The following is a 17986-nucleotide window of genomic DNA, read 5'->3' on the forward strand; positions in this document are numbered from 1 at the left end:
CCTTTATTTTCAAGTAGCATCAAGCCAGACACAAATCAGTCAAATCAGAACTCGCAACTATACAGACCGGAAGCTGTTTGTGGATAACAGGATGCTTCCACATATCATTTTTATCTTATATCAGGAGATGTAGGTGATTCCAGTCATCTTTGAATAAAACTGTACAGAATGAAATATTTATCACTTTGTTTCAAAACAAATTAACCTTTCAAAAATATTTAAACTCTACCAAATATAAATTTTCCCTGATGCATGTGTAAGGGAAATAAGATTTCCCAGACATGAAAGTGCAAATAAATAAATAGAGCATTCTTTAAATTTCTTATAGGATACCACCTTGACTCATTCCTACCAGAAATAAATATTTCCTGGCTCTCTAAAGCCACAATTTCAAGTCCAAGAAGCACTTGAAACAACTATTCAGACTTTGTCTTTTGGGAGCTTTAAGTGTCAGACTAGAGCTCTGAAACTCAAGTGACATCGTGATTATCTAGGGACTTACCTCTGAGTCATGAGAAATAAGTTCTCAACAGCAGACTTTTGTTTTGCCAGAATAAAAGATGAAGAGTTAATACATAATATTTCCATGAGTGTTCTAGGTTGGAATGTTATTTGGTTAAACTATACAGGTTTAGAAATAAGTTTTCATAACCTCACAAGGTCTGATCGTTTATAAGGGATTTTTTTTTAGAGTCTGTAGTCACATACCAACAAAATTAATTTTTTCTTGTAAGAACATTGACTAAGTAAAATGATAGGGTTGGTTTATGTGTGGGTGAGCTTCTTCCTTTTAAGCTGCAGCTGTTACTAGTACAAAACTGCCTCTGAAACAGAAACATGGATGCCTACCCAAAACAGGGCTGCATGCTGCCACTTGTGGATGTGTCCTAGAAGAGGTTATGAAAAAGGATTCTCAAGGCCCACAATTCTTATTTTAGTAAATTCTTTCATCTGTTATATTTTTCAGTTTAAATCAGAAGATGCTGTTGCTTGTCTAAGACAAAATGATGCATTATACTGAAGTGGAGAAATCCACACAGTGACAGGGATACAGTAAAAGCACAGGCTTCCATTTAATAACTGAGGGATACCACATGTAGAATCCCGAAGGTTTACAAAACGGTGTGGGTGGAATCAGGCCTTTCCCTGTTTGTGGAGACCTGTTTACAGATGTACTCCAGTAGAATGGGAAATATCGCTGGGCTTGATCAAAACACCATTTGGGGGTCGCGGCTGTTACTATGGAGGGTGTGGCAGGCCCGGGGGTTTCCACCAAACTCGGGATCGGGCCTGGGCCTGGAAGCGAGGATTTATTCCCGGAGCAACGGCCCTTACTTGCGCACGGCGCTCTACGAGCGTCTCGGCGTCCCCTCCACGGCCACGCAGGCGCAGATCAAGGCAGCTGACTACCGGCAGCGCTTCCTCTACCACCCGGACCGCAACTCGGGGAGCGCCAAGGCTGCCGAGTGCTTCACGCACGTCTCCCAGGCCTACGTGGTGCTGGGCACTACCACCCAGCGTCGCAGGTAGGACCGCGGCCTGCTCAGCGACGAGGACCAGCGCGGCCCCGGGGTCCAGTCCTCCAAGACGCCCGCCGCCGACCCCGACTCGCCCCGCACCCAGCCTCCTGCCTCTCGGACCCAGGGCCGCTCTCAGGCCTCGTCGGGAGCCAACCGCACCACGCTTGACTTTGACGCCTTCTACCAGGCTCACCACAGCGAGCAGCTGGAGCGCGAGCGGCGCCTGAGCGCCCGGCGGGAGGCCCTTCGCCAGCAGCAGGAGGAACGGGCCAAGAAGGGCTTAGGCTGGGACGGGAGCCGAGAGATGGCTTTCGTCTTGGTTCTGCGCAGTCTTCATCATCCTGGGGTTTCGTTTTTAATCGGAGAGTGGAGGGAAGGAGAGCAGCCCCCCGCCCCCAAAAATTGGCCTTTCCTTTCACCTTGAACCCGTTGCCTTCCACTGTCTACCGTTGTCTACCTCTGCTGGGATCCGAAGGAACTGCTCTCCCCTTCCCCTTCCCCACCCGGCCAGCTTAGCCATTGACCTGCACATCCCTACCGCTCTGGTCCAGAAAAGGAGGCTTTTTCATGCCCAAGAAAAAGGCCCCCAATGAGGAGTCCCGAAAGCCCGAGAGGGAGGGGTTTCCTGGAGGCCCTGGGGTGCCTGCTTCCAGATGTTGTGAATTTCTGGAACACTTGCTGTGGCTTTCCTGTAAAGCACCGAGCAACACTCGTCTGTTCCTGCCCCACGTGTGTAGCGTGGGGCTCCTCTGTAACCTTGAAACGTGCAATGTTACTAATTGTGACTGCCAAAAGAAAAATTCTGCGGTTATAAGACATTTGTCTTTCTGTGAGTTCCCCAAGCCACAGGTGAGACGCAGTGTAGGGTAAGGATGTGATCTGTGGGAACATGGCCATTCTTTGGTGGTCAGATCCCCACTCCGCCTTGTGTTGGCGGTGAGTGTGAGTGGGAAAGAAAGCAAGGTCATGAGCATAAGGAATGAGTCTTCCTGTGCCCATGCTTATCTAATGTATGACCTCGGAGAAGTTACTCTGTGGGCGTGATGGCAGAGGAGCAAATCATTGGCTCTCTTTCGGTCTGTCACACTTGATTATTCATGTTCTAATAGGCTCAGTGATTAAAGTATGATGCCAGGGACTTACTTCCCTGGCGGTCCAGTGGTTAAGACTCTGCGCTTCCACTGCAGGGGGCGCAGTTTCCATCCCTGGTTGGAGAACTAAGATCCCACATGCTGCAGCGGTGAAAAAAAAAAAAAAAAAAAAAAAATATATATATATATATAGTGCCAATAGAGTCAGGTTTGTCCTTGGGACAGTGTGCCTGGCCCCTGGTCATCCCTTGACCAGCCAGCCCCATTGCTAACTGTGCAGCTCCTCCCTTCCCAGAAATAGAACAACAGACTGGGAATGTGAGTCGCCTGAGTGTGGCCCAGCCTCCTGTTTCACTGGCAGTGCTTATTGCAGGCCCTACAAGCCAAGTCCTTGAAACATGGCTACTTGAGGCTGTGGGAATTGGAGGAGTTTGAGTAGACTGGACTTTTGAGTGACAGGAGGCACAGGATGGAAACATGCTTCCTTATTCAGAGCTGGCTGAGAGTTTTTTGGGGGTATCTTTCCCCTCTTTTCCTAATTGTTGCAGTGGATTAGCACTTGGCTAGAGCTGTGGTAATCCAGTTCTCTTAACCATGAATCACTGCACGTGGGGTGTGGCTTAGCTGTGAGATGGTAGGTACTCAAGTGTGTATGCACTGTTGAGTGTAAAGCTGTGGGGTAGGAAAACCTTTGCAGGAGATCTTCTACAAGGGTAAGGGCCTAAGTAGGTTCTAAACAAAGCCAGAGGTGCTTTGCAATACTAACACCAGTTCCTGCACTCAGTCTTTTGTGTGCGATCCTTGGATAAATTGGGATAAATCCATAGCTAGTGCAACTTGGTCTTGGGAACCTTTCTGTTTTCTCTAGCCTTGGAGGTTGGGGGCAAACTCTTAGTCATGGCTTTGCAGTAACCATATGATTCAGTAGTGGAGATTGAAGCCCACTCCGGTTCAGACATGCTGGACTCACAGAACCTTGGTTTAGGGGGAACGGCATATGTACTTTAAAAAAGAACATTTAATGTTATTATGTTTCATATTTGGAAAACAAGAGGGAAAGTCTGTTCTTTTCAAAACACAAACTACAGGAAGGGAAGCTTAGTAAAATGTACAGAGGCTGGTGATTCTCAACCAAGGAGTTGGGGCATAACAGAGTGTCCTTGGGGCAAGATTCTATCAAAGTTTCGATCAAATGGGGTTTGGGTTCTTTTGGGTTTTGCTTGTAAAAGCACTAGTGGTCTGTGATATCTGGGATCTTTCTCATGGGCTCTTTGACATAGATCTCTCAAGTTTGTTTTCTCTCAGTGAAGATCACAGCCAAGCACATTCCTTTGGGCCCCAGAACATGGAGGTAGACCAAGAAGGTTTGCGGTGGTGGGGTCCAAACTCTGTGAAACTTCTGGAACATTCCATGCAACTCCAAACAGCATAGTCAATAAAATTTATTAACCATCCAAAAAAAAAACCACTTGGGAAAGGCTGACCAACTTGGATGGGCTTTTAATCTTCATTTTAAAAACTACATTAGTATCAAGTTTGTTTTTCCTATTTCTTCATTGGAAAGTTGATTTAATTATTACGTTGCCATTTTGCACTTCACTTGGACTGTGTACCCTTTGTGAATAAATGTGCATTTTATTAAGTTTTAACATATTACAGGGTTTATGTTGAGTTTTAGAAAATGTTATAGAAAAATTGGCCAAGTAAAACAATTATCAGGTCATCATTGCAAAGCACAAGATGGTCATGCAAATAATGTCTCATAGGTGATGGTCAATGCACTTAGCTTCAGTCCTCCCTAGACCACAAGCAGGCGTCTTCCTGTTTGAGAGGAGAGGGCACTGGACATCTGGTTCATCCCCCACAGTCCCTGGAAGGGGGCTCATGAAAATTGCTTGGAAAGGCTGTGTGACAGGATCCCCATGCTGGTTCTGGGTATGTTTTTCTTTTGGTTGATTTTGGGGTTTTTTGTTGTTGTTTTTCAAATGAAATATTGAAAAGAAATGGTTAGAAATGTCCATCAATTTATAATGTACACCATTCTATAACAATTCAGTACACGTACTTGTCTTATCCCAGACTTATAAGAGTGTTTTTAAGGACTTCCACAGAAGAGGATTCCAGTTTTCATAAGCAATTTATTTTACTATTCATCTTCACGAAGCTCATGATACTATCTGACATACAATATTTAAGACAAAAATTATTTCCCCATCCTTGAGATGTAACCTGGGTGATAATGAGGAATTATTTATATATACTCCTATAAAAATGGATGAATTTTAAAATGATTTTTAAGAACTCATTTAGCTTTCAGCTACCCAAGTTAAATAACCCTAGTCACTTTAGGATCCTCTAATTTTAATTAAAAGTCTAACAATGAATACAATTTTTTGTAATACAAACTTAAAAGCATTACATACAAGGTTAATATCTGCTTTGTTCATCACCCCCAGTCTCCCAGAGGTAGCACTTCTCAGGATTCATGTATATCTACATAGCCCTAGAAGCTATATATGTATGTGTGTATATATATATATATATATATATATATATATATATATGTATGTATGTATGTGTTATATATATATATATGTAAATCTCATATATATATATATATATATGAGATTTTTGTCAGTTTTTGAGTATAACTACTCAAGTATTCATTCCAGAACTGGGAAATAATCCCAGAATGGGTTCAGGGATCTGCTGGACCCACTGTGACATGGACCTCAGCCCAAACTCCACTGATCACCTGACCTCCACAAACAAACCCCTACTCTGACTGGTGGACCACAGTGATGTTTTGGGTCTGTAAGAATTAGTATCAAGTCAGAGCTGATGCATAGTAATCCTTGAAAAGTTTGATTGTTTCCCTTCCCCAATGCACAGTCATCCTGGTAAAAGGCCATAGGTCCTTTCAGGAAGGCTGGAGAAAGATTAAGCAGTATAAATTTTTGTCATTGTAGTAGGGTACTTCCTCAAGGAGACCCAGCCCTGCTTCATTCAAGGGGTTCTGAACCTGTGGCTATTCACTTATAGCAACTATCTAATTTTCTTAATCTAAAATATGAAGATTTATCCTATTATTTTTTTAAAGATTTATTTGTTTATTTATTTATATTTATTTTTGGCTGAGTCAGGTCTTAGTTGCAGCAGGTGAGATCTTCGTTGAGGCATGTGGCATCTTTCCTTGTGGCATGCAGTCTTCTCTCTAGATGTGGCATGTGAGTTTTTCACTCCCTAGTTGTGGTGCCTAGGCTCCAGAGTGTGTGGGCTCTGTAGTTTGCGGCATGCAGGCTTTCTAGTTGAGGCTCGTGAGCTCAGTAGTTGTGTTCTGAGGGCTTAGTTGAGGGACACAACTAAGGGCAGATTCTTTAGGCATTCCCAAAGCATCCTCAGGTTTGATGATTCACTAGAAGGCCTCAGGGGATTTTAAAATGTCACACTCATAATTATGATTTATGATAGTGAAAGGATACAGATTAAAATCAGCTAATGGGTAAGTTGCATGAGGTGATCAAGGCAGGAGAATCAAGGCAGAAGCTTTCAGGTGTCCTTTCCCAGTGGAGTCACATGGACATGCTTAATTCTCCTAGCAATGATCTGTGACAACACACACAAAGTGTTGCCAACCATGGAAGCTCAGTAGAGTCTTGGTGTTTAGGTGAGAGTCACCTTGGTGAGAGTCAGTCATGTAGACATGCAGCGTCTACGTGGGCTGACCTTAGCTACTCAGATGCCAGTCACAGAGACAGAAGCATGCATTCACCATAAATCACGTTGCTATCATAAATTATCTAAACGTAGTTGTACCTAGAATCTCAATGCCTCTAGGCATAAAAAACCATGCTTATCAGGTAGACTGTTCCAAGGACTCAACACTCACCTCCCAGGAGCCAGCCAACAGCCAGCCCTGAAGACACTCTTTCTTGGGAATGTGCAGATTTGAGCAACACAAGTCTGCTGAGTTAACCCTTTCCTGCAGAGACTGACATCTACTTCCAAAAGTGGACATCACAGTAGTTATCTTACTTGCTGGCCTGCCCTTATTTACATCACTAGAGCAGATAAAGTCTTGAGCAGAGAGACTGGATGGTGGTATGGGCACACATCATACTCTCTAGCTCCCAATTCCTGGGTTGTATAAAAACTGAAGTCTACTTGTGCTTGTCCTATATTGGAGCCACGGTGAAAGGTGAGATTAGATGCAGTGGGCTTTTTGAGGAATGCCAAGCTGTTTTCCAAAGGAATTACAATATTTAAAATCCCCACAAATAATATATGAAGGTTCCAATTTCTCCAGATCCTCACCAACCCTCTTTATTATAGCCATCCTAGTGGGTGTGAATGGTCACATTGTGTTTTTAATTTGCATTCCCTAACAAAGAATGATGTTGAGCAACTTTTTCCCATGCTTGTTAGCATTTGAATATCTTCTTTGCAGAAATGTCTATTCAAATATTTACCCATTTTTAAATTGGGTTAATATCTATATCTTTATATTGTTGAGTTGTAAGAATTCTTTATACGTCCTGTATTACAGTCTCTTTTCAGATATTTGATTTACTGTCTGTTCTCAGTTCAATTACCGGGCAAAGAACTCCCAAAGAGGCTTCCAGTTGACTCTAGTGAGATACAGAATTGATTCTTACTGTCCACCCCCAAAAAGATTATGGTGAAAAGAGAATTAAACTAGGAGCCAGAACACCTGATTAGCCTCTTATCTTTATCAGAAATGTTGTGAGACATTGGGCAAACTCCATTTTAATCTCTTTGAATACTGCAGCCATGTAAAATGAGGGGGTTGAAATAGATATCTCTAAGTTCTACTCCATATCTAGAATTCTACGATATTATGTTGATTACAGTCAAAGTATTTAAGTGTTCCTTGATAGCTTAAAACTGGAAGTTTAACCTTCAAACTAGAAACACATCTGATGTTGAAATTAGCTGATTTATTTTGAGAGAGCTTAGCTTTGATCTAATGCATAGATTTAGAACATCATGATGTGCTTTAAACACAATTTAAACATATAATGACAGTCTAAAGAGAGAATTACTGTAACATCCAAATTTTTAAAAAGAGCTTATATTGCAATTGTGTCTTTAATTAGCCTGAGTTTCAAGTAAAGTCCTTGCAAAAAATAGACTGCCATTTGTTTGTTTGCTTTGTTCCAAGGAGCCTCTACACAGAGCTTCAACTAATAGTTGTAATAGAGTATAGGTAAAACTTTAATTTATAACAAACATATGTTTTTTTAATATTTATTGCAACTCATTATTAAACATTGATTTAAATGATTTAAAACTAAATTTAAAATTTTTGGTTTGCTTTAATAATAACTGGATAAAAACATAATCTGAAAGATTTTTTTTAACTTTTTATTTTACATTGGAGTACAGTTGATAAAAAATGTTGTGTTGGTTTCAGGTATACAGCAAAGTGATTCAGTTATACATACACATGTATCTATTCTTTTTCAAATTCTTTTCCCAATTAGGTTGTTACAGAATATTGAGCAGAGTTCCCTGTGCTGTATAGTAGGTCCTTGTTGTTTTTCCATTTTAAATATAACAGTGTGTTATATTTAAATATAACAGTCAATCCCAAACTCCCTAAGATTTTTTTATTTAAAATTATGATGGAAATCAATATAAATGCAAGGTTCACAAACTAAAAATTGGATGCACTTTCAATGTGGATTACATTTCTCTATTTTGTGGTGGCAAGCTTCCCATTAGCTTATATTTTAATTTTTTCCTTTTATTATGTTTCTGTGGATGTTGTTTTTAAATTGTTTATATCTTGCCCTCAACTTTAGTCAAGCTGACAAAAAAAAGGAATGTACCCAATAACCACTTGAAAACATTGATCTAAGGGTGAGAATTTAAAATATTGTTTCAAATGGTGGTTCCAAGGCCTCAATCTGATTCACTCAATATAAAGTCTATATGAAAGTAAAAAATAAATGAGATGTGAGAAGCAATTAGCAATAAAGTTGACAAACAAACATTCAAAATTTTTTAAAAAGAGATATGTCAGCTTTCTGAGTTTAATTTGGCCTAGTTTAGGGCAGTTACAGAGGAATTTGTTGAAATATTAATTTTATGAACTGGTAGGAACCTCCTACTTTCTCTTTCAATTTCTCATTTCTCTTTTTTATTATTATTGTTTTCACCTTTAACGATGAAGAATTTTTGAAGAAGTTGATGAAACAGTGAAGTATATGACTAAGTTCCTGCATCCAAGGTGCTTAAGATCCACTTGGAAACTCAGAATGTTTACCAAAAAAAACAAAGATTAAAAAAAGAAATATACTCATTCCTCCTGTAATGAACATCATAACAATAGAGTTTCAGTTATGCAAATAGCATAGTCAGACACTAATGAGTAAATCATAGATCTTTTCTATAAGAAAAAAGGTACAGATATTTGAAATACATTTTTTTAAATATTAAGAAAATAATGTTAGAACAGTTTTCTTGAATACAGTTTTGCATATTTTTAGTTGAAAGAAATGAGGTTGAAAATAAACAAATTTAGAAAGATGAGTACATTCGGTCTTGTTTTGCATGGTAGGAATGGTGGAACTTTTGACAAACTTTTTATACAGTGACTCATGCAAAACCTAATGCTTTAGAAAGGTTCTTCTGGCAGCAGTGGGTAGGGCGTATTTAAGGGGGCAAGAAGACAGCTGAGGAGATCATTAAATTAGCCATATATGTATGAGTCTAGGTCACTCGGACTAGAAGAAGATAACAGCACTGGGAATGGAAAGAGGAAAATGAAAGCAGCAAGCAGTGCAGGAATTTACTGAATGTAATAATTAAGCAGATTGGAAAAAAAAGTCAGGAAAAACTGCAAGAATGTGAGCTGAAAACTTAGAAAATGAAGGCTCCAGCAGGAGAAAATAAAGCTGTTTGTGGGAGAACCAAGTCTGGGGAAAATTTTGATGTCTTTGATCAACATTGGGAGTTGAGACAATGATCAGACATTCCATTGAAACAACTTTTATATGGGGCTGAACCAGAGAAATTTGGTAAATTTAGAAATCATTTCAGTGGAGTTTATAGCTGAAATCATTAGAAGATATGAAACCTCCAAGGGAAAAAATAAATGAAGAGCAGAGGGATAAAACATATGAGTCCTGTGGCACAATTTCAACAATGACTGAAGTGAGAGGACCCAGGAAACAGAAGTGGTAAATAGAGAGTAATGGATAGAACTGAAACCCTGTAATGACTGTGAAATCAGGGAACAATTTCAAGGAGAAGTCACACAGTTTGGAAAAATTAGGGGTGATGATCACGAAGAAAACCTTTGCAGTTTACAAAAGGATATCACTGGTTAACTTCAACTAGAGCACTTGTGAGAAGTCAGAACCTGCATCAGGGGATTAAGTCAAGAAATTAGAAGGGCTTCCCTCGTGGCGCAGTGGTTGAGAGTCTGCCTGCCAATGCAGGGCACATGGGTTCGTGCCCCGGAGCGGCTGACCCCGTGAGCCATGGCTGCTGAGCCTGCGCGTCCAGAGCCTGTGCTCCGCAACGGGAGAGGCCACAACAGTGAAAAAAAAAAAAAAAAAGAGAGAAATTAGGAAATGGAGGTACAGCAAAAGTGGAGTGTTCTTGACAATTTTATGGTGGAAGAGAAATTCATATAGGTTTCTATTTGGATTTATGTAAAAATTGTTCAAAATTAGAATACATTTCACATTTCTTTTAGAAAACAATTTGGTTCAGCAATAAAACAGAAATAGGCAATGAACAATTCAGAGCCAGGAATTTCTAAGTAACTCATTATCTAAACCGGACTTATGACATATTTGGGCTCTGTAACTATTCTTTGTACTATAATTATCCACCTGTGTACAGGTTGTGACTTGCCAAAACTTAAAGAGTAGGTAAACAAAACAATTGGCTTAAAAGTGTGTTGTAATTTGTGTTCACCAGCCAAAGAAGGGTACCTAGAGAAGAGGAATAATCCAGGGAAAATATATGTTTTAGGGGGACTGGACCTTCTGTGAATGAAAAAATGCTGCCTGCCATATCAGTTAACAAAGGATGTTGCAACCATCAAGCCACTAAAGCCACCCCAGATGGTGAGCCCTGAGGGAACTCAGGGTGGAGACAAATGGGCTGCTGGCTGCCAAGCCCTCAGTCACTGCAGCCACCCCACAACTATGTACCCTGAGGGGCTTCAGGAAGGAGGAAACCAGGCCACTGGCCCTAGGTAGTTAAGGTGCATATCAAAGGAATGATTTCAGTGAGCCCAGACTCTTGCAACTTCCCATACCTAGAAAAGTGTTAAATTCATTAACTTGAGGTATATGGTTTTCTTTAATTAACAGTACTATCTGGTCTTTCTTGCAAAAACTCCTATGTATCCTCGCTCCCCCCTTGCCTCTTCAGAGCAGTTCCTCAGAGCTATCTGTGAGGATCCCTCCCAGGCTTAAGTCCTCCATTTTGTCTGCCAAATAAAACATAATTCTCAACTTTTAGGTTGTGCATATTTTTCAATTGACACCTCCAAGAAAGAGCCCCTAAATTTTTCAAAGATGGGGGCAAAACACTACCAGAGTCAGGCCTTTGTCAATAGGGAAATTTGTAAGTGGTAAGATAAAAGGTTTTCTTTCTTTTTCTGCCTGCCCTTTGATGAGTGTATAATCTAAGATCTTAGTTTTGTCCTCAAACCATACCAATGTTTCTAATCAAAATTCACTTAGGGGTGATTATTTAAAAATAAACTTTTGAATGATTTAAACACTGTCACCTATTATCATTTAGGAAAATGTATATATTTGTATTTTTTGTCTCATTAAACACTATTAATTTTTGTGTTCTCCAGCCAAAAGCTTCACTGGAATGATGACAGTGAAGGAAACAGATGCCCAGATTAAATATGTTATGATATATTGCTCAATAGTGATAGCCAAGGCCACAAAGCCAATCAGTGACAGACGGAACTATTTTGTTAATTCTGTTCTAGATTCTAAACTATAAGCTTGATGCAAACTGAAAATAAGTCATAAAAAGTTTAAAGGGCTGTAAATACATGATATGTGTGGCAAATAAGATAAATGAGTTAAAATCTAAAGCATATTAATTTAAATTATGATGAAAATTAGTATAGAATACATGATCAAAAAGTATGTAAGAGAGAATTCTGGACATGACAGATTTCCCATGACAATTATTAATTTTTTAAACCATTGATCTCATTCATTCAAAATCACTTGTGCAATTAGCAAGTACAAGTGATTTGTTTATATCTTTGTTTAAAATTTTCTTAATCGACAGATTAAAAAATAAGCTCACCTTTATTCTACATTATCTTACCATTACATAAGGCTGAAAAATACTCATACAGCCTGGTATTTGAAATTTACTTTCACTTACACTAGAAGAGTTACATCAATACACATTTATCACCTTACTGTGGTAATAAAAGCCCAAATACTTTACTTCTTGTTTTCAAAATGGCAGAGTAGAATTTTCAGAAATTTGAATCCAGGAAACATCCTCATAAATTTTAGTTGAGTTGACTTTGTTTAAATAACTATTAGGTTATTTTAATAGGAATAGTTCACTTCTTCTACCATGCTTTTTTCTTTCCCTTTTTTTCTCCTTTAGCTATTTCCCTTGTACCTATGGTAGTTTGGGTTTTATACAATTCTCAGTCAGTTTCTGCTATCTTGAGCAATGAATTATGGATTCTGAAGTAGATCTAAAACAACAGACAGAATTGTAAAGTAGGGAGGTAAAAGGTTTGATGATATAAAGATATTAGCATATTTGAACTTAGTACTGCCTATGATCCCTCTTTAGGAAGCAAGAACGAGGCACCTAAAGGGCATGATGTTAAGAGTAATTCAGGAAATGTAAAAAAAAAAAAAAAGTAAAGGCAAGAAAAGAAATGCTTGAGAAGTTATAGCAAGAAGATAAAATAGTAAGAATGATTCTAGGTTTTGTCATCCATCACAGATGCCAAAGTAATATAACCTGTGAATGGCTATTGTCAACATATGGTAATGTGTAGACTGATGCTAATTAGACAAGTTTTACTCCACACATAGTCTGGCTTTTGCAGTTCTTGGTAGTCATAAACATAAGGAGTTACTGATTTAATGACAGGCAGAATTTCCTGCTGAGCCAGGAAGAAGATAATGGTTTAGAGATTAAAGTTTAAAATGCTAACTAGGAGAAATATTCAAAACAGCTAACATGGATCAATTTTTTAGAGGAAGGACATGCTTGTATTAGTTTAAAGATAGACTAGAAAGCAGTGATGCTATTTATAACTTCATTTCATTATTTACTAAACAACAGAAACTTTTGAACTTTTCCCAGGTGGAATGGATTTATCTATCCTCTCTTCTTTTGCTGAGAAAAGCATTCCCACAAGATAGAGGAGGATATATATATATACATATATATATATATATATATACACACATATATACACATGTATATATATATACATATATATATACGTGTATTTAAAAGGAGGATGACAAATAAAAATATTTTATGGAAATGGAGAAAATCTCAGTCTTGTCACTTCTTCAAAAGATAAATTGTACATATCACCATTAGCCACAACTCTACTAAATTTCACCACGGGATCCCTGCCCTTGCATTCTTGACCTGTTCCTTTGAGACAACATAAAAGGGAAACTTTACAAGAGGACTGTAAACCATGAGGTCCTGTAGGTATTTTAAGTTACTATACATATGTATTTTGAGTATAACTTTTTCAGCTGAATAATGTATTTATTGGTTTTTTTCCCTTTACAACTAATATTTATCCCCTACTCAGACAAATAGATCTGAAAAGTAAGAAGTGAGAAGTGAAATATAGTGAAATCGCCTAATATACACACAGTGATGATTGCTGTCTGTAAATTGTTATAACCGAAATATTTCTCCTGATGTGGCATTGATAAGGTTCATGTGGACACCCACAAAACAAGCTACAACTGTTTTGTCTTTATGCAGTTTATAATATACCCTTCCAGAAATGAAGCTTTATTTTATCTCTTAAGTTAAACTCTATAAATTATCCTAGGAAACTGAGTCTCAGAAAATTTTAACTAATTTCTTTAAGGTCACAAGGTTAATTAGTGTGAGAGATGAACCCAAATTTCTAGGTTTTCTGGTTCATTCCTCTTCAGTTTCTATTATATTATCCATGGAACACTGAATTTACAAAGGACAAGAGCAAAAACAAAGGTGCAGCCAGGTAAAAGATACAAAAATTGTAATATTGACTTGTTTGTCTTCTGGAAGAAAAGAGAATGATGACCTTCATTCTAGATTGCATCTAACTTGACCTTGAATTGTATAACCCTCCATTTTTTCCCCTGTTGACATTAGCACTATTCTACACTTGATTAGTCATTTATTTATTACTAGATGCCCAGTGGCTGGAAATGGCACCTGGTGCATAGTAGATATCAGTAAATGTTTACAGAATAAATAAATTGTATTTTGTATCTGCAAAACTAATATTTTTAACACACTTACTGAATTAACTCAAGCCTTGAAATTGAACCATCCATACTGACAAATTGTTAGCTAAGCACAATTTGAATCACTTTAGTGTTGCTTTATCACTGTCACTCTTTGGGAATCTATTAATGGGATACATTAGGGTGTCAAACATCCTGTTCAAACAGTAAATACGAAACTGAAAAATGTCACGTTTTCTCTGGCTGCACTACAATTAAATACTTGTGTTAAGCATGGAACATATTTTGCCTGACAGGAAAACACTTGCCTGCCCATTCTCTCACACTAAGCAAATGTTAACTAAATATTAAAGAACCAAAAGTAACTAGGTAGTATGCCATTTATATCCTTTTAATCTATTGTTATCTTGTTCCATTGCATAGCTATTCACTATTTTACTCAATATCTTGTAGTTTATAAGTTGTACTTAAAAAATGCCCTCGAGTATATCTCGTTTTCATATGTACTTTGATAGATTCTCTGCTACAATTATGCTTGTTATTTCAAGTAGAATGCATATGTTATTGATGAAAATACAATTGACCTCTTTTAAAAGCATGTATCACGGTAGTTAAAGTTTATGATAGAATGTGTGATGAGTTGGTCTTGATTCAATCACTCCTGAATAGAGATATAAATTTCTAATAGGAAATTTATGCATGGGACTTAGACATGTTCCACAGGATGTCTGGTTGTGGGGTGAATGAAAGGACGAAGTGTGTGTTCTCTCTTTCACTGGGGAAATGCTTCTCCCACCAAGGTCCTTGACACTCACAGACTGCTTTTCCCTCCATGTTGGTGTCCATTAATCTTACCGCCTCCTGCCCAGCTGAGTCAGCCCTTCCAGATTTAGCGCTCTGTCTCCACAACACGCAAATGGCTCTTTAGTTGTCAGATCTTGCCCAAGAGGAATAGCCAGCACAGTGGGAAAGGATTAGGCCTTATACATTCACAGTTCAGAAGGACATTAATAATGTTGGTCAAAATAAATAAACTTCTTTGGCTATTCGTTATCACTTAGATAGTCTTAATGGTGAGAATGATGTGAATAATTCTCCGGCAAAAATTAAAATTTTGATTTCTCAATAAAGAAACATAAATAAATAAAGATGTCCATCCATTATCCTCTGGTAAAATAAACTCTCCCAAACTACATAAGCACCTCTGAGCTTCGGGTATGGTTAGTTCATTCACTTTTTGAATATTTGGGGATACTTATTCTATTTTTGGTTAATAACTTATTTCTCTTTTTCCTGGGGGAAACCTGAACAGTCTTTAGGATGGTCATTGATTTCATGCAGAAATAAAAGATCATGATAAATCACCTACTACATCTTGCTAAAGAAACACAAACATTTTTTGAAAAGTTACAGATTTCTAGATAAGCTAAGTTCCAGATAGTTCACGTATATTTGCACATATCTGAAAACAACAAAGTTTTCTAAGTGCATACCTTCCCCAGATTGCCAGGTTAGTTGATCCTGGGCTTAAGGCTAGATCCTTTAAAATCTGTGCTACAGTCTTGATTATAAGCAACTGCTAAATATTAAAGATACATAACTGTAAGAGTACATCATATGACAGGATAAAGCAACAGATACATTCAGATGAATGACATTTTCTCAGTGTTTGCTGTGTATTTCCCTCTTAAATGGAGTTCGTTACAGATTCCATCTATAGTCCTTGACTGTTTCTCAGGTCGATAAACTTTAAAACCTTTGAAAGCAGATAACATACCTTGTTCATAAGTTTATAAATACAGTGGCATCTCGCACAGACAAAAAGGTAACAGTGTTTCTTGAATTTAGTGATGGGAAAGCCTAGTCTCTGGCTTTATGGTTGTGAATGTATGCACAGTGACCTTAGCCAGTCATTCCCAAACTTTAGTGTGAGGAAACTTTGTAAAGTGCTTGTGCAAAACTTATTTTCAGGGTCCCCATATACAGGTTTTCTTGTTTAGTAAGCCTGCATGTGGCTTCAGACCCTGAATTGATACCAGACACCTGACACTGATACCGGTGTTTACTGGAGAATAGTTTGGAAACTACTATCTTTTAACACTTATAGCATGTTGCCCTCCATGAGTCCACCAGTGTATTCTATTGGGAAGCTAATTTTTATAACAACGCCCTCTTAGACTGCCCGTAGCTCCCATCGTGCTACATGTACCCATGTTTCTGCGTGGAATGAGGCAGATTGCCTCTGAGCAGGATACACAGCTGATTGACAACTAGTAATAGTGGAAGGTCAGCACTAATGACTGTCCCTCATTTGCATGAGGAGTTTTGAAAGATGGAAACTAAAGTGTTTGTGGCTTTTTCTGCCATCAAACTACCTGGCTGACAGCAGGGCGTCACTGCTCATCAACGCTGATAGTGTGTAAGTTGGTACCCATGCAATTAAAGAGAAGTGAAATATTGCCTCAGAGAGTTACTTTCCCGGGAGTAATTACTATAAGCGTCAACAAGGCTGGAAAAAAAGAAGGGGTCTCTTTGTTGTTCTATGAGTAAAGGTTGTGAATGCCGAAAGGGTGGGTTCTGATGATTACCAAAATCTCTGTCCCACCTATCAGTTTACTTGTTTGTCACCAATGATAAGAGCTTGAGAGAAGACTCAGAAAGCAGAAAGTACTTAGGCAGTTAAGAACAAAATCCCCATTCCTTATTCCATGGATTCCTGAGACATTTCTTGTATGAAGTTACTGTTCTGAAATATAATGTTCCTGGGTAGATTTCAAGAGCCAACAGAAAGGATTAATGACAGGAGGAATCATTAGAAAAGAGTTGGACAAGAACTTTGGGAGAAAAGAAAGGAATTGGAGTCCCCATTTTCTGGGGCCAGAATATTTGGAGCACCTGGGGTTTTAGTTTATGCCTCCACAGAGATTTGTCAACTTCCTTCACAAATTTGAAACTTCTCTCAGTCTTTCCTCTTTGCTCTCCTGGCTTCAGGTTCTCATGCTGACTACATGCCTCCCACACAGAAAAACTAGTACACTCCGATTGCCCTAAACTTTTCTTCATTGCCACTGCCATCAAATAGCAATTTGGAGCCCTCTCTCGGAGATGGAACATATTTGAACCTTTGAAATGAAGGCTACGCTGGTAAGTAGAGGCCTTTTCATCTGGTTTATATAGCTCAGAGTTCACCACCATCATCAACACTGATCACTTCAGAGTTCTGTAGTTCTGTTCTGTGTTAACCCTCTCAGACCCCTATAGCCTCTGGGAGACCTGACCCCTACTTTGAGACACATTGAACTGGAAATAATAACTCCCATATGGGAGAAGAATACTTCAGCCCCAAGAGCTTATCAAGCTTTGTTTTTTTTTATGACTGCTAAGAAAAGGAGTGTGTATTGGAAGTAATTCTCTCAGCTTATAGCTATTTTGATAGGGGGGGTCTATATTTAATAAAGGTTAAATCCATTGAAACTGAGTCAAAGGCACTTTTCATGGCCAACAATTTCACCTACTTTAGAAGCCCATCTCTTCCCACTCTCCCCAGGTCTACTCAAAGCGGGAAATGGGCGACCTTGCTTTGTTTAATAGGCAAATGGCCCTTCCCCCACAGAATATGAATAAGTATTTTCAATCTGAACTTGTACATCACTCTTATATGTCTCTCTTCTTCACAAAAAAGAAAGCTCTTTCGGTAATTGCAAGACTTAATTAGCCAGTGTTCACACAAAGGCTTCTTTTGTTCACCTATCAACAGGCTGCTTTCATTGATGGTTCTCTGACTCTCTGAAGACTATTCTTTTACTAAGTTTTACACAGACTTCTGTTTTCAGCTTCGGAGTCCTATGATACAAGTGCTCTGCATTCTAGCCCCCGGTGTCTTTTTCTCTGCCTCATCCTGATT

The 17986-nt window shown here is 38.6% G+C and overlaps 1 pseudogene; it reads left to right on the forward strand.

The window, feature by feature from the left end:
* Window positions 1-1185: 1185 nt before the first annotated feature.
* On the forward strand, window positions 1186-1879 carry LOC114890244 (annotated as a pseudogene).
* Window positions 1880-17986: the final 16107 nt, after the last annotated feature.

Source organism: Monodon monoceros, unplaced genomic scaffold (genome assembly GCF_005190385.1).
Source record: "Monodon monoceros isolate NGI ecotype Baffin Bay Population unplaced genomic scaffold, NGI_Narwhal_1 Super_Scaffold_11, whole genome shotgun sequence".
Taxonomy (NCBI): domain Eukaryota; kingdom Metazoa; phylum Chordata; class Mammalia; order Artiodactyla; family Monodontidae; genus Monodon; species Monodon monoceros.